Consider the following 18213-nt stretch of genomic DNA (forward strand, 5'->3'; position numbering starts at 1 on the left):
TGGGTCTGTGCACCACCACGTCTGTGCACACAGGGTCTGTGCACACAGGGTCTGTGAACCACCGGGTCTGTGCACACTGGGTCTGTGCACACTGGATCTGTGCACACCTGGTCTGTGCACACCGGGTCTGTGCACCACTGGGTCTGTGCACACCGGGTCTGTGCACACAGGGTCTGTGCACCACCACATCTGTGCACACAGGGTCTGTGCACCACCGGGTCTGTGCACACAGGGTCTGTCACACCGGGTCTGTGCACACAGGGTCTGTGCACCACTGGGTCTGTGCAACCGGGTCTGTGCACACAGGGTCTGTGCACCACCGCTCTGTGCACCACTGGGTCTGTGCACCACTGGATCTGTGCACACCGGGTCTGTGCACCACTGGGTCTGTGCACACTGGGTCTGTGCACACTGGGTCTGTGCACCACCACGTCTGTGCACACAGGGTCTGTGCACACAGGGTCTGTGAACCACCGGGTCTGTGCACACTGGGTCTGTGCACACTGGATCTGTGCACACCTGGTCTGTGCACACCGGGTCTGTGCACCACTGGGTCTGTGCACACCGGGTCTGTGCACACAGGGTCTGTGCACCACTGGGTCTGTGCACACCGGGTCTGTGCACACAGGGTCTGTGCACCACCACATCTGTGCACACCGGGTCTGTGCACACAGGGTCTGTGCACACCAGGTCTGTGCACAACCTGGTCTGTGCACCACCGGGTCTGTGCACCACCACGTCTGTGCACACAGGGTCTGTGCACAACCTGGTCCGTGCACCACTGCGTCTGTGCACACAGGGTTTGTGCATATGGAGCTGAGAGGGCAGCTTATCCATGGTGACAACCAGCAGGAGACACTGCAGAAACTGCAGTTCACATGGAAGCTCTTACAGGCAATGAAAACACATTCATCACATTACGACAAATTGGTAAAAACATATTCTACATCTTTTCAGCAGAAACTTGATGTGATATGTAAAGAAATTAGAGGTGTAATTTTTTAAGATGAGAAATTTGTTCCAAGAAGAAAAAAGTATAAGAAATTTTAAATAAAAATTTTGAAACTTAAAAAAAGATGATTACATAAGGGAAGATAACCCTGTCTCTAACATGTCATCTATACTAATAAAAGAGGAATATGCAAATTGGTTGGGACGCCCTCACAGTAACGACCAAACAGCAGGCTGCATGGGGCGACCAGGCCGGCAGCGGGGTTAGTGAGGAATGACCAAACGACTGAACAGCAGGCTGCGTGGGGTGACCAGGCTGGCGGGGGGGGGGGGGGGAGGGGCAATGAGGGGCGACCAGGCTGACAGAGGAGGGATTGAGGGGTGACCAGGCCGACAGGGGGGGCAGTTGGAGGTGACCAGGCTGGCAGGGTGGGCCAGAGGGGTGACCAGGTTGGCAGGGGGGGCAGTTGGGGGCAAACAGGCTGGCAGGGTGGGCAGTTGGTGGCGACCAGGCCGGCGGGGGGGGGCAGTGAAGGGCAACCAGGGTGGCAGAGGGGGGCAGTGAGGGGCAACCAGGCTGGTGGGGGGGGCAGTTAGAGGCGACCAGGCCGGCAGGAAGAGGCGGTTAGGGGTGATCAGGCTGGCAGGGGGGGCAGTTTTGGGTGATCAGGCAGGCAGGCAGGTGAGCAGTTAGGAGCCAGCGGTCCTGGATTGTGAGAGGGATGTCCGACTGCCGGTTTAGGCCCGATCCCCAGAATTGGGCCTAAACTGGCAGTTGGACATCCCCCGAGGGGTCCTGGATTGGAGAGGGTGCAGGCTGGGTTGAGGGGACCCCCCCTCCGAGCATGAATTTCGTGCACCAGGCCTCTAGTAGTTAATAAGAGACATTTTAACATTAACTCTGATTTGAAGCTCACCCACCTAATTTACTGTTCAAACCAGGTACGCAAAAGGCTGAAAGGTGAGAAGCTGAGTGAGGAGTGGATCCAGGGCAACTAGAAAAGCACCCGCTGGGAGGAACCTGCCAGAAAGGGAGGGAAACACTGTTATTAGCAGCTACCTTCTATTCCAGGAAGAGGTAGGCCCTGCAAAGTGATGTTCTTCTAGCAGTGAGACCATATAGGAGTGCATCCATGCCAGGCACTGTTGCAGGGTATGTATTGTTTTGGTGCATTCCAATACCATTCTGACAATGATGTCTTTAAAAAATATGAACCTTAAATAACTATTAAAAACATGTAAGAAGATATTTCTGATAAATTCTGGTGTAATCACTCCTTTTAAAACAGACGGGATGAGGAATTGACTATGAATTAATTAGTACCCACTTCCTCAGGAGCAAGAGCTTTCAATAACTAAGATGGAGCTGACACTCAAGGGGGATGCACAGATTTTTGTGTGGAAACTCTCTCAGTAATGGTGTTTAAACTGAACTTCCACCAAAACCTATGTGAAATCAGAGATGCATTCAGCATTTTCTGCCACGTTATGTTAATTGGGCACACCTGACAGCACCCAGAGCACCTGTCCTGCAGAGAATGATAACATTTAAAAGGGTGCACTTAAGTCCTGGCCAGGTGGCTCAGTGGGTTGGAGTGTCGTCCCAAATACTAAAAGGTTGCAGGTCGATTCACAGTCAGGGCACATACCTAGGCTGTGGGTTTGATTTATGGTGGGGCATGTATGGAAGGCAAGTTAATCAATGTTCTCTCCCATCAATGTCTATCTGTCTGTCTGTCCCTTTCTCAAATCAATAAGCATAACCTCAGTGAGAATTTAAAATAAAATAAAAGTATGCAATGAAGATAAACATTGGAACCTCTGTAGTGTAATAGAAAAAGCACCCGTCTGTCACTTATCAGTTATTAATTACGTGACTTTGGTTCATTCATCTGACTTCCCTGAGACTCTCTGTTTCCTCACTTGTGTCATTGATCTGGGTTGTGAGTATCCTATATAATAAAGAGGTAATATGCAAATTGACCATCATGCCCTCACAAGATGGCTGCCTATGACCAGGCTGGCAGGGGGGTTAGTGAGGGACGACCAAACGACTGAACAGTGGGGTGACCAGGCCAGCGGGGGTGGGGGGCAGTTAGGGGGTGACCAGGCCAACAGGAGGGGAAGTTGGGGGTGACCAGGATGGCAGGGAGGGCAGTTGGGGGCGACTAGGCTGGTGGGGGGGCATTAGGGGTAACCAGGCTAACAGAGGGGGGCAGTTGGGGGCGACCAGGCCGGCATGGGGGGCAGTAAGAGGCAACTAGGCCAACAGGGGCGTTGCATTTGGGGGATACCAGGCCAGCAGGGGGACAGTTGGGGGTGACTAGGCTGCCAGGGGGGGCAGTGAGGGGCATCTAGGCTGGCAGGGGGCGCAGTTGGGGGTAACCAGGCCAGCAGGGGAGGGCAGTAAGGGGTGACCAGGCGGGCAGGGAGGGGACAGTTGGGGGTGACCTGGTAGGCAGTGGGGCGCAGTTAGGGGCGACCAGGCAGGCAGGCAGGTGAGCGATTAGGAGCCAGAGGTCCAGGATTGTGAGAGGGATGTCCAACTGCCGGTTTAGGCTGGGATTGGGCCTAAACAGGCAGTCAGATATCCCCTGAGGGGTCCCGGATTGGAGAGGGTGCCGGCTGGGCTAAGGGGATCACCCCCCCATGCACGAATTTTGTGAACCAGGCCTCTAGTTAAATTATAAGTAAGGTGAAAGACACATATAAATAAAAGGTGATGAAACTCCACTTGAACTACAGCTACTGAGCATCAAAGTGAGCATCAAAGTGCATTTCAATCAAATGATGCATTTTTAATTTATTTATTTGACAAATGTTTACTAAATGCCTATGTGTCCATGCCATGCACTGTTGCAGGATATAGCAGTAAACAAAATCAATCACTGCCTTTATACATAGAGTCCATTCTAATGAAGGGAGGCAGTTAACAAGCAAGGGAGCAAGTAAATTCCTAGCACAGCAGATGATAGTAAGTGCTGTGGAGAAAAAACAAGGTATGGTGGACAGCAAACTCTATGGAATTCTATTTGAATATTGAGTCATTTGAGGTTTGCACAGAAGTCACATGACCTAAGTTATGTTTTGTCACTCACTCTGGCTACTGTATGGAGAACCGACGAGAGTGAGATGAGAATAGCAGAGACCATGGCTGGATGCTCCTTTCTAAAAACCCAGGCAAGAAAATAACAGTGGATGGGACTGGATGGTAATTACTGATACTTTCATAGTTACTGCCATTTTATTAATGTTTTTTTCTAATTGTTTTTGTAGTTTTTTGTTCCTTTAAAAAAAAATTTTTTTTTATTGATTACAGAGAGTGAGAGGGAGAGAGATAGAAACATAATTGGTTGCTTCCTGCACACCTCCTACTGGGGATTAAGCTGGCACAGGATGATGCCCAATCAACTGAGCCACACTGGCAGGGTGACAGCAGGTTTTTCAGTCTCTAATATCTATCACTAATGCTGTTTCTTTCACTGGCTGCTATAAGCACTCTGCTCATCTCCCCAAATAAATAACCTGCCTGGACAACTAATCTATTCTATGCCCATATCTGCAACTATCACTGCTCTCCTGGTGACTCCCAAATATGCAGGTCTTCTTAAAATGATTATAGTGTTAAATATTTGAACATTTCGCCCTAGCCAGTTTGGCTCAGTGGATAAGAGCGTCGGCCTGTGGACCAAAGGGTCCCAGGTTTATTTCTGGTCAAGGGCACATGCCCAGGTTGCGAGCTCAATCCCCAGCAGGGGTTGTGCAAGAGACAGCCAATCGATGATTCTCTCTCATCACTGATATTTCTATCTCTCTCTTCCTCTCTGAAATCAATAAAAACATATTAAAAATAAATAAATAAATAAATATTTGAACATTTAAATCTTAAAAACCTAATTTAGAAATATGGTAGAAATAATTTATAAACAGTATTTGAAAACAAGTTGAATTATCTTCTGACAAATAATTTGAGCTTATAGAAATAATTTTATTTATACTTATCTATATACTAGAAGCCCGGTGCACGGATTCATGTACCAGTGGGGTCCCTCGGCCTGGCCTGCAGGTATCGGACTGAAACTGGCAGTCTGACAGCCCCCGAGGGTTCCCGGATTGCGAGAGGGCACAGGCCAGGCCGAGGGATTCCAGTGGTGTACAAATCCATGCACCGAGCCTCTAGTATTAAATAATTTTTCAGATAATTGAACAAATAACAATGTGGTAGCCACTTAAATAATATCACAGATGCTCAATATTTGACAACAATACTAAACAAACAAACAAAAAAAACCCCACCACAACACTAAAAAATATACTTTTGACAAAATAACTTAAAAAAATAAGCCTTACCTTAGTATAGTACAGAAGATAGTTGGCAAGGAAAACAATACAATTTGAGTGTTTTCTGAAATAATCTGTAGTCAGCATCATCCTGTTTCAAAAATAGAAATTAGAAAGCATAAAAGAAAATAACATGAAATTTGCTTAACTTGAAAATGAGACAATATTTTCTAAAAAGGTGTCTTAATAAACAGAGTGAAAACATTTTCCAAGAAAGCTTAATTCTACTTTGAACTGTTAGGGGTATTACAAAAAAACACCAAATGATGACAGAGACACTTGAAAAAATTAAACTCCATGTTACTATGCTAAATTTCTTTCCAACAATATAGCAAAACCTTAATTAAATCTATCAAAATGGAATTGGATAATCCATTAATTAGACATGACCCTTGATTTTGACTTATATTAATAATATCTGAAAACAGTCAATTTTCCTCAGCAGAAATAGGTGACATGGTAGGCATTCACCTTTCTTTGATAATTATGAACCTGAATGCTTACAGTGCTATGGGAGTTCACAAACACAGATTACAGATGAACTTACACTGACCTTCTAATACACTCAATGAGAAATTTTATTCAGCTTAGATGTCATATCATAAGAAACCTCCCCAACTTTATGATTGGGTTCCTACCTTTACCCCATGAGCCAACCCCAGATCTCCACAGATCATACCATTCTGTAATTACCTGCTCATTTGTCTCTTGAGCTAGAATGTAAGTTGTTGAAGGCAGAAAATGTGACTAACTTAGCACCTAGTATAGTTTCTGGCACTCTGGAAATACTCATATAATAAAAGCCTAATATGCAAATTGTTCAGCCACGAGTTCAACTGCTCGCTATGACATGCGCTGACTACCAGGGGGTGGCGCGGAACATGATGGGCATTGGCGATGCAGCGCTGGCAGGAGGAGGGCAAACAGGGGGCTGGGGTCCCAGGTGCTGCCCAGGGCCCAGAGGTCAGCTGGGACCTGCCCTTCCACACCAGATGCTCACACTTTGATGGCCGGCCAGGCCTAGGGACTGCACCGTGCACGAATTTTGTGCACCGGGCCTCTAGTTCAATGAATAAATGGTGACACACAACATATGCTTGCCTACCTTAAATTTTCCTTTCTCATTCAAGGGGAAATTATACAAGATTTGGTTGAAGACTAGTTTTACTTCATTACTGAATAGCATACCAATTAAACCTAGAGCTTTTATTTTGATACTAGAGGCCCGGTGCACAAAATTCGTGCATGGGGGATGTGTGTGTCCCTCAGCCCAGCCTGCACCCTCTCCAATATGGGACCCCTTGAGGGATGTCTGACTGCCTGTTTAGGCCCGATCCAATGTCGGTCCTTAGTAGGATCAGGCCTAAATGGGCAGTTGGACATCCCTCTCACAATCCAGGATGGCTGGCTCCCAAGTGCTTGCCTGCCTGCCTTCCTGATTGCCCCTAACCGCTTCTGCCTGCCAGCCTGATCACCCCCTAACCACTCCCCTGACAGCCTGATTGATGCCTAACTGCTCCCCTGCTCGCCTGATTGCCCCAAACTGCCCTCCCCTGCAGGCCTGGTCACCCCTAACTGCCCTCTCCTGCAGGCCTGGTCTCCCATCCAAGTGCTCTCCCCTGCAGGCCTCGGTCCCCCCAACTGCCCTTCCCTGCAGGCCCAGTCACCCCCAACTTTTCTCCTCTGCTGGCCTGGTTACCCCTAACTGCCCTCCCCTGCAGGCTTGATCACTTCCAACTGCCCTCCCTTGCAGGCCTGGTCCCTCCCAACTGCCCTCCCCTGCTGACCATCTTGTGGCAGCCATCTTGTGTCCACATGGGGGCAGAATCTTTGACCACATAGGGGCAGCCATCTTGTGTGTTGGAGTGATGGTCAATTTGCATATTACTCTTTTATTAGATAGGATAGAGGCCTGGTGCATGAGAGGGGGCCAGCTGGTTTGCCCTGAAGGGTGTCCCGGATCAGGGTGGGGTTCCCTTGGGGCGTAGGTCGGCCTGGACGAGGGGCCTGTGGTGGTTTGCAGGCCGGCCACTCCCCGCAGCTACCCAAGTGGAGGCCCTGGGATCTGGGGTTATTTATCTTCTATAATTGAAACTTTGTAGTCTTGAACGGAGCCAAGCCTCCTGCTTGCTCCGTGGCCGCAGCCATTTTTTTGGGATTTATTTATTTTCTATAATTGAAACTTTGTAACCTTAAGTGGAGGCCAAGGCAGGCCAGGGCTGCAGAAGCTTGGCTTCCTCCATCGCCAGGGGCAACCCAAGCCTCCTTGCTCTCTCCAGCTCTGTGGCTGCCACCATTTTTTTGGGGATTTATTTATCTTCCATAATTGAAACTTTGTAGCCTTGAGTGGAGGCCTGGGCCCACCAGGGTGTGCGAAAAGCTTGGCTTCCTCCATTGCCAGGGAAACACAAGCCTCCTGCTCACTCCATGGCCACAGCCATCTTGGTTCGGTTAATTTGCATACTCGCTCTTGATTGACTGGTGGGCGTGGCTTGTGGGTGTAGCAGAGTGATGGTTAATTTGCATATTACTCTTTTATTAGATAGGATTTCAAAAAATCAAGTATATAACACAAGCCTGTCCCATCTTGATTCACTGAACTGTTTAGAACAGAACGTTTGCATCCCAATGCCAACCAAGAAGGGGCTGAGACATAAGCAAGGAAGACTATTATCCAATATTTCAAAACACCAAACACCCATGCTTCCTTTCTTTAAATAAAATAAGAAAAATGCTGACTAAAAACTAAATATAGCAGGCAATAAATCTACGTGTAGGCAATAAATATAAAGTATACTTCTTTTCGGAATATGAATTTCTACAAGCAATTTTTTATAAATAAAAGCAGGAATTACAGTGGAAATAAAATTTGTATCAAAGTGCCTTACAAATACATTTCCCTATCTTTACAGAAAAACAAAATCATTGGTGGATAAAAGACTATATGTTAGAGAGGAGGGGGAACAAAAGAAAAAAAAAGAAAAAATACTATGTGCTAAAATGTCCAACACAACATTCATTTTAAAAGCACATTCAAGACTTAGCAGAGAATGAATATCTTGTCAATTCTAGTGGCTGTTATGAATTGAACATATTCCCCAAGTTCTAATCCTTAACACCTCAGAATGTGACTTTATTTGGAAATAAGTTCACTGCAGATGTAATTAGTTAAGATGAGGTCTTACGGGAGTAGGCTGTGCCCTTCATCCAACCGACTGGGTCCTACATGAAAATGTGCGGACGTGGGGAGACCCACCATGCGACGGTGGAGGCAGAGATCAGGTTTACACAGAACGCCAGCCAATCCAGAAGCTCAGCAACAGGCACGGGGCACACTCTGCCCCACAGTCTTTGAGAGAACAAGGCCCGGCTGACACATTTCAGATTAGAACTGAGAGAGAATAAGTGCCATTTTATTTAAGCTTCCTAGTTTGTGGTAATTTGCTATTGTAGCCTGGGAAACAAAATAGAGGGACTGGTATATTCATAATCCCTCCATTAATAGCACACAGCTAATTAAATCTAGTGGTTTTATTTAGACATTTTTTAAAAGAAGGTGAAAACACTACTTGGAAAACTTGAATAGTTTGATTCCTCAATAAATATCAATAGTGAACAGGAGAGGGCGCTGCTGATCAGAATTTAGAGTAAAGAAGCAGAAACTCTACAGGCCATGGCAAAGCTCCATTTCAGGCAAGGTCAATGTTGGTCCCAAATGTTCCCAGATAAGGAAGAACATGAATATATGCTTGGAAGTTAGGAGAATTTACCATTTAAATTTTGATATTCACCTGCAGTTGATATGAGCTGATATTTAGTACGAATAGCCACCCAGGCAGGCACCCTCTGAACTTTTCTTCCACTACAGGCTGTCCTGTTGAGTGGGCTTTTCACATCTCGCTCCGGCCCAGGAGCCTCTGTCTAATCTTACTCTCCAAGCACTACCTCGCTGGTGCTGTGGTGTCGGGATAAGCAAGAAGGAACTGGAAAAAGTGGGGGTCGGGGGATGGGAAGAGTCTGGGGCTGAGGATACAGATGTACACAACAGAGGTGGAGAGTGAACCTTCCTGCCATGACACGAAATGCCCAACCAAATGCCTCTCCCTTCAGCAAGGTCAGGGGAAACCAGAAAGTGTACACGAAGGAAGTGGGGATGAAAAAAATAAAAGGGAAGAGAAAGAGGGATGTAAGGGGAGGACAGATAAAGAGAAGAGAAGCAAGAGGGAAAAGGTCAGTTCCTTCGTGAGCTACTCCTCACCTCCTGGCAACTCCTCTCCAACTCCCAGCCTCCGCTAGCATCTGTCCTCCCAGTCACCCCGCCCAGCAGTTGCCACCCGTGTTTAGGGCCTGGATGAGTCTCTGCACCTCCTGCCCACAGGTGCACGGCAGGGAAGAACAGGTACAGAGAGTCCCCTCTTCACAGGTGGTGAAGAAGGCAGAGCCCAGAGAGGATGAGGTGGTTACTCTTAGTAGAACAGGGCAGGTTTTAAGCAGCTGAGTGACATGATCTGATGATGCTTTTAAAAGATCATCCTGAATGCTGGGTAGAAAGTGAATCGGAAGGGGTAAGAGTGGAAGATGTTTGTTGATGGTGGTGGTGACAATAGTGATGATGGTGATACAGCTCATTGGCTGAGCACTTATTATGTGCCTGCCATGCACCACTCCAAGCATTCCAAGCCAATGAACTCAACTCTCACTACTACACCCACCAAAAAAGTACCACTGCCAACTACTCCGGTCTTCAGAGGAGCAAACTAAGGTTCAGGAGGAGTAAGTTATTTCAGAATAGAGCCAAACAAAATGCAGTACGGCTCTGAGCTGACACTTCTGACCACTGCTCTGCTACTTGCTGGCAAAAGCACTAAGACCTGAAAGCACTACATGACCTTTGATATTTTGTGCGTGTGGGTAAAGCGGAGGTTCTAACATCTCAGCTTATCTCCTCCTGCACATAAACTGATGAACATTGTGGGCACTCTCCCGAGCAACCCTTCATAATGCTCCAGGTAAAATTACTTTGCAATGGAATTTAAGTAGAACAACTCCTGCTTGTAATTAAGTGATTATATTCAGCCTAAAAATAGGGTACTTAATAGTCTGTTAAACAAAAGTAGCAGCAGGCTAACTAGGGAGAACTTTTTAATTTTAGAGGCAGCAGGGTGAAGTCCAATTTGGCCTGGGAGCTACATGTAGGATTATCTGGATTATCAGACAGCAGGGAGTGAACATTATATACACCTACAGGAGATGTTTTAAATGCCATCTAATAAGAATAATTAAGATTTGAGAGATGGAAAATTACAAAAAGTGAAAACAAAGAAAAACTTAACTATAAATTTCTAAATATTGGCATGAAATGCATGATCCCTACTGGAAATAACAGAGCAGATATCCAACAATGAATGAATTATTACAAAGAAAGATAATAGAACACTCAAAACATTCAAATGTCATGAGTATCACCTAAATTTAAAAATACTGAACAATTTTTGTTGTTGTTAGTCCTCACTTCAGGATATTTTTCCATTGATGTTTAGAGATAGTGGAAAGGAGGGGGAGAGACAAGAGAAACATCTCAATGTGAGAGATACATTGATTGGTTGACTTCCGCATGCACCCCAACCAGGGCTGGGGATCAAGCCTGGAACCAAGGTACCTGCCCTTGACCAGAACTGAACCTGCGACCCTTCAGTCCAAGGGCCAATGCTCTATCCAAACTGACTAGGGCCCTACTGAATAATCTGACATTTGTTAAAATAGGTAACACAGTTTGCAAAAATTTTGTCAAAATAATTATTAAAAATAAGTTTCACACTTCTGTTGTTATACATTACTAGAGGCCTGGTGCACAAAATTCATGCACTCGGGGGTGGGGAGGGGAGTTCCTCAGCCCAGCTTGCGCCCTCTTGCAGTCCGGGAGCCCTCGGGGGATGTCCGACTGCCACGGAAGTGGGAGAAGCTTCCGCCACCACCACTGCGCTTGCCAGCCGTGAGCCCGGCTTCTGGCTGAGCGGCGCTCCCCCTGTGGGAGCGCACTGACCACCAGGGGGCAGCTCCTGCATTGAGCATCTGCCCCCTGGTGGTCAGTGCACATCATAGCAACCGGTCATTCTGCTGTTCAGTCAATTTGCATATTAGCCTTTTATTACATAGGATGGCAAATTAACTTCTGAAGTTTACACCTACCTTATGACCTAAATAAAACTAAAGTGTTTAGTGGAATCTAGTTGTAGCTCATTATAACTGAAATGTTCTATATGTACATATTTCTACTTTAAAAGGACAAAGTGAACCTAAGGAAAGAAACCCTAACAAGGAAGAATTAGAACTAATTTGCACAGTTCTCATGTAAGGCTTCTACCCTGTCTGTGGCAGATTATTTACAAAAATGCCACAATAACTTCCCTTTCTGTGACCACACTCCTGGGCAGTCCCCTTTCACAGACTCGGGGCTGAGCCGTCTGATTTGCTTTGGCCAACTGGACCAGAAGAAGTGTATGGCAAGCAGAGGCTTGGAAAGTGCTGACTCATTGGGGCTTGCCCTCTCTTGCTGCTCTTAGAAACCCTGAGGCCACGCCAGGTGACAGGGCCCGGCTCGCCTGCTGGATGATACCCTACACACAGCTGGCTCAGTACTTCTGGCTCTTCTAACAGCCAGATGTGAGTAGGCTCACTGACCACACACACGAGTGAGCCCTTTCTGCCATGTGGAACAGAGATGGCTGTCCCAGCTGAGCCCAGCCTAAACTGGTGGCAGGGGCCGAGGCAGAGGCGGTTAGGGGTAATTAGGCTGGCAGGGGAGAGTAGTTAAGGCGATCAGGCCAGCAGGGGAGAGCAGTTAGGGAGATCAGGCTGGCAGGGGAGAGGAGTTAGGGTGATCAGGCCGACAGGGGAGAGCAGTTAGGGCAGACAGGGGGATCAGGCCAGCAGGGGAGAGCAGCTAGGGGGGATCAGGCCGGCAGGGGAGAGCAGTTAGGGTGATCAGGCCGGCAGGGGAGAGCAGTTAGGGGGATCAGGTCGGCAGGGGCAGGGGAGAGCAGTTAGGAGGATCAGGCTGGCAGGCAGAGGCAGTTAGGGGTGATCGATCAGGCAGGCAGGGGTCCCAGATTGGAGAGGGTGCAGGCTGGGCTGATGACCCCCGTCCGCTGTACATGAATTTTGTGCACCGGGGTCTAGTCCTATATAATAAAAGCATAATATGTTAAGTGTCCAACCAATCAGTCGACCATTTGGTCGACTGCTGGACTAATCGCTATGACGCACACTGACCAAAAGGGGTCAGACGCTCCAACCAGTAGGTTAGCTTGCTGCTGGGGTCCAGTCAATCAGGACTGGGCAAGAGGGCCGGATACTCCCTGGAGCCCTCCCGTGGCTCCTCACCAGCCTGCCGGCCCTCATCGGCTCCAATCGGGACTGGGTGAGATGCCCCAATCACCAGCCAGGCCGAGGGACCCCACCCATGCATGAATTCGTGCACCAGGCCTCTAGTTACTAATAAACTCTGCAGAGAAGACACAACAAAGGGACTTGCTACCTTCATCACCCACCCCAATTTTCATTTAATAGCATTAAAGTACAAGAGTACTTAAAATTAACTACAAATAATTTAAATTCACTTAGTCAAGGCTCCATATTATCTGAAAATATAATAGTTTTTAATCAACGAATTATTCTAATACCACCATATTCTCATATTTTTTATTACTTTATTTGTATGACGAATATGTTTGATACTTAAAAAAAAAAGCCACAATTAAGAATGATCTAAAACAGGTTGGACTTGAACAGCCTTTGTTTCGTAACCTGTATGTTGATTAAGATAATAGTACTGTGTCTTTGGCAGCATTTACAAAAAGAAAGTCTGTTCCAATGTCAGGTGGTTCATATGAGGTCAAAAATTTTCTACAATGATTTTCAAAATTTCTATAAAGCAAAATAGTAACACATTTTGTAGGAATGTTACCGTATTTTTCCATGTGTAATATGCTATTTTTTTTTCCTAAAATCGTTAGACTGAAAATCAAGGGGCATCTTATACATGGAAGTCAGCAGAGGAGGGAGCCGTGTGGGTGCATAGCTGCCCATATCCTGTCAAACAGGCTTTCTCCAATCACGAACCTATTGTTACTGACATCAGCTGGTGCCGTAATTGGGGAGTGTGCAGATGCAACCGGGACCGGAGCATTCGCAGCATATAAAGATGTCAAAAAATAGATAAATGCCGGTAAGTGACTGTCTTACTCTGAAAAATTCAAACTGCATGTAGTAATCAGTTATGCAAAAGAGCATGAAAACAGAGCTGCAGGGTGACAACTTGGACCTCCTCCCACTGAGTGTATGATCAGACAGTGGAGAAAACAGGAAGAACAACTCCTTAAGATGCCAAAAAAGAAGAATGCCTTGAGAGGAAAACGAGCAAAATGTTTAAAATATTGATTTCTTAATTTTGGGATGGAAAAGTGGGGGGCATCTTATACATGGAAAAATACAGTAAGTCATGTCAGCCAACAAAGATCATTGCTCTTTCCAAATGGGAGAATATGTAAACACAACCAACAGAAAACGTTGTACAGTTTCAAACGCCATAATCTATTAAGAGAAACTGCTATGTAACTGAAATAATAGCAAAATAAATGGGAGAATATGTCCAGCAATTGAGGACATGATTGAGGACATTTAATGAATGTGGGAACCTTTACTGCATAGGATCTGCAAATGATTCTTAGAGAGTGTTTAAAAACCATAAAAAATGTTTACAGTACTTTAAAATTAAAAAAAGGTCCCAAAATACTATCCCAATTCTAATATATGTAAACATGTACACACAAAGAATAATAAGGCAGTCTGGCAGGAATGTATAGAAATGACATGAGAATGTCCTCTCTTAAAATCTTAACCATTTCAGGTCCATGGGTGTTTTCTAGTTTTTCTGCATGTTTTAAATTCTCTACAATGAATATGTATAATTAACACTCAAGATAAAAAATAATTATGTTACTTAAAAAATTAGACCCCAACAGGCAACATAGATTAAAAATTATAAACTAATATTCCACAACCATTCTAACTCAAGATAAATGTAAACTCTACAGTCTAATCTTTACTCTCTACCTTCTCTCCTGGCTAAATAAGTCAATCACATCAAGTAAGAGTGATGAAGACAGAGATGAGAAAGTCAACTTTTTCCAAATGACAAACATGTCATCACCTAAATAATCCACTTTCTGTAACCTAGAAACTATTTCCTAAAGCTGCTTCACATGTTGGAGGTTGAAAGCAGGTTATGTAAGTTATGTGTCACATGGTCTAACCACGGTTTAACTGGCATATAAAGCTTACACTGTGCTAATGCATACATTAGTAAACAGAACATGTTTGTTAGCTATTGAAACTGGAATTTAAAACAAGAAAAAAGAATCTCCCATAACCCCATAAGAATCTCCCATAACCCCACACTCATAAGATTTTTTTTCTGAAACTTAATGCTGCATATATATATTTTTTTACAGCAGCATTCAAAATGAGGTATAGTCATTAACTTATTTGAGTCTGGTAAGATAGAATTTGCCTTATGCAAAATTTTCAACAAAGCTAAAAATTAAATCTAGCCTCTTCAAAAATTAAACATGTTATGATTATGAAGACAAGCAGGTAAAGACAAGAATCATATGTAAAGTACAAAACATGAAAATAATTAGGCTCCAGTGATGGAACCGTGAATTTATTGCAAACTTTAATTTGCTGAAAATTGTGTTGAAAAGAAATATCGTCTGAGACTTACAAGCATTTAAAAAACATATTTTTAGCCCTTTATGCAATGCTTACTATGTGCCAGGCACTGTTCTAGGTGCTGGGATAACACAGTGAAAACAAAACCCTGCTTTTATGAACTTTACGGTGATGTGAGGGCAAGTGAAAAATAAATAAGACTGCTGTTCATGATACAGTACTCTTTATAAAACCAAACAGGGCAAAGTAGTAAGTGTTGCTGGCTGGGTTTGGGGGAACCACCTAAAATTGAGGGCTCTGCAAAGGGCCCAAGTGAGGTGACATTTGAGCCAAGACCTGCATAATGAGCTGCACAAAGGGCTGGAGAACAAGAGGCTGAGGGACCAGCAGGCATGGAGACCAGGCCGGACGCTTCCTGCCTTTGTGGATGGAGTGTAGTGAGCCAGGCAGGAGGAAAGGGCAAGGCCTAGACCACATGGGGCCTTGAAGGAAAGTTTGGATTTTATTTCTAACTAGAGGCCCGGTGCATGAAATTTGTGCATGGGGGAGGGGGGGAATAATGGGGAGGGGGTGTGGAGAGAGAGTCCCTCATCCCGGCCTGCACCCTCTCCAATCCGGGAATCCCTCTTGCAATCTGGAACCATTGGCTCCTAACCGCTCACCTGCCTGCCTGCCTGATGGCCCTAACTGCTCTCCCCTGCCAGCCCGATCCCCCTAACTATCTGCTCTCCCCTCCTGGCCTGATCCCCCTAACTGCCTATCTGCTTTCCCCTCCTGGCCTGATCCCCCTAACTGCCTATCTGCTTTCCCCTCCTGGCCTGATCCCCCTAACTGCCTATCTGCTCTCCCTTCCTATCTGCACCTTTTGGACCCTGGCACAGGAGTGCTGAGAGCTTGCCACTGCAGCCCTGCCCCTGTCCTGATTGGTCATTATGAGATGGCGTCCTGGACAATTTGCATATTCCTCTATTATTAGTATAGATTTGTTAAGAAGCCATTGGGGTGTGTGTGGGGGTATAAAAAGGAAATGACACGCTCTTTCACTCTGAACTATTTTGGAGCATCTACAATAATAAAAGCGTAATGTGCTAATTAGACCAGACGTCCTTCCGGATGACCTTCCGGACGAAGCCCAGGTTGCAAAGGGAAGCCTGGGTCCTGGGTGCCTGCTGGCGGCTGGAGGGAAGCCCAAGTTCCGGGTGCCAGAGGGAAGCCAGTGCTGGCAGCCTGGGGAAGGAAGGCCTACTCTTACACGAATTCGTGCATCGGGCCTCTAGTGGATTATAAGAGGACATGAGGAAACTATTAGGAATAGTCCAGGTGAGAGCTGATGGGGGTTTGGAATAAAGTGGTAGCAACTGGGGATGGAGATATGTGGATTCAAGACACAGCTTGAAGTCAGAGACACAAAACCTGCTGACTGGAGGGGTGTGCGGCTCCAAGGTCTGTGAAACCATACAGTGACGGCCGCCTCTAACACTGTCGACAGGTTCTGCGACTGAAAGCGACACTTTGTGTAACGAAACCAATTTTTCCACAGGCTAATTGATATAACCAAGAATTAAGTTCCTATTTTATAATGAAACGACTTCGAACAAAATTGTTGAGCCCTAGCCGGTTTGGCTCAATGGATAGAGCGTCGGCCTGTGGACCAAAGGGTCCCGGGTTCGATTCTGGTAAAGGGCACGGCCTTCGGTTGCAGGCTCCTCCCAGCAGATGGACCCAAAACAAAATTTAGCAACTCCTAACCAGCAGCACAGGGCACGAGGTGGGGAGGGGAGGGCATGCCAACATCTTTAATTTACAGACTTGGCACCCCGGCAGAACTGCGCCCTTTAGTCCCCACAACACGGGGGGAGGCGTCTTCACACCCACCACCCACCACCCACCTTGGCGGGAGCAGTTCAGGGCCCCCCTCTCTGCCTCATCCAGCGGAGAGTCAGCGCTCGCCTTACAGCTCAGGCCCGCGTCCTTGCCTCCCCCGCTCTCCGGGCACAAGTATTCACACTTGATTGCCCGGGACGAGTACAAAAACCTCGGGGAGGACGAAAACGCCACTCCCACGGCCGCCACCACGGGCGGGCACCTCGGCGAGCCCCGCAGTCCCAGAGGCAGGCAGGCCCGGCTCCCGGACACACGGCCCGCGCTGGCCCGCCCTCCCTCCCTCGCTGCTCCATCTCGCTCCATCCGAGAACCGAGGGTCAGGCCGGTGGGGCGCGACCGGCCGCGGAGAAAGGTCGGCCCCTGCCTGCACTCCTCTCTGGGTGCCGGCCACAGCGGAAGGCAGAGGGGCCGAGGCAGGGCAGCCCGCGGCTCCGGCGCGCGACTCCCGGGCCAGCGCGTCAGTCCTCCAGGGGCCGGCGCTCCCGAGGCTGCTTCCGCCCAGCGGCCACTTCAAACAGCCCGCCACCGCCGAGACCGGAAACGAGCCGTCCCGACAAGCCTTGCGAGCGCTCCGCCAGCGCCGGGACCATAGAGAGGGGGCGGGCTGCGTTCCTTCTGATCTCGGGCTCCGCACCGGCTGGGAAAACCCGGGCTGGTCTGGCCCGCGGAGGACTCGACTCACTGGTGCGCGCTGTTAGCCCGCACTACCCGGGCCGCACGTAGGCTCTCCGCCCCAGCTGGGAGCTTGGCGGGCGGCGGGCTGCGGGCATCTCCAGGTCTGGGTCGCAGTAAATGTCGCATTGAATTGCTTTGGGGAGGCGAGGGCCGGAGGTCCCGAGATTTAATCCCTGGGTCCCAGTGGTCTTTGAGATTGCACCTCTGGGGTGGGGCTGAACCCAGGACCTGCAGCGGGTACAAAGGGGCACGTTTCTATCCATTAGCCGTGTGACCCTACTTTGTACATCTTGTGTAATGGGCATAGAGACCCCACCTGCCAGAACTGTGCCATCCGAAGCAGGTCTAGCACCACGGATACAGACAAGAGTCCCAGTCAGGTTGCCTCCACTCTGTACGGGCCTCTCCAAACGTGCAGTGCCCTCATTTTGTGTTTGTTCTGCCACCAAACTAACCTTTACGGATGACTCCAAAATCACCCACTCCCATACGCTGGGGCTGCTGGTCCTGAGGTCACGTGGATGAGCGTGTACCGAAGCAGAACCGCACAAGTTTTCACAGGGCTGCACATTTACCCCAGTGAACTCTGGCCTGGCTGAGGTGGCTCAGTGGTTGAGCGTGGACTTATGA

General features: G+C 47.5%; 1 long non-coding RNA gene across 1 annotated transcript; it reads right to left on the reverse strand.

Moving 5' to 3' along the window:
• Positions 1–1894: 1894 nt before the first annotated feature.
• On the reverse strand, positions 1895–8675 carry LOC307092909. The gene is made up of 3 exons (XR_013812902.1): positions 8478–8675; positions 5302–5383; positions 1895–1972 (listed from the first exon to the last, which is right to left on the reverse strand). It is a non-coding gene; the product is annotated as an uncharacterized lncRNA (long non-coding RNA).
• Positions 8676–18213: the final 9538 nt, after the last annotated feature.

Source organism: Cnephaeus nilssonii (genome assembly GCF_951640355.1).
Source record: "Cnephaeus nilssonii genome assembly, chromosome: 21".
NCBI classification, from domain to species: Eukaryota; Metazoa; Chordata; class Mammalia; order Chiroptera; family Vespertilionidae; genus Cnephaeus; species Cnephaeus nilssonii.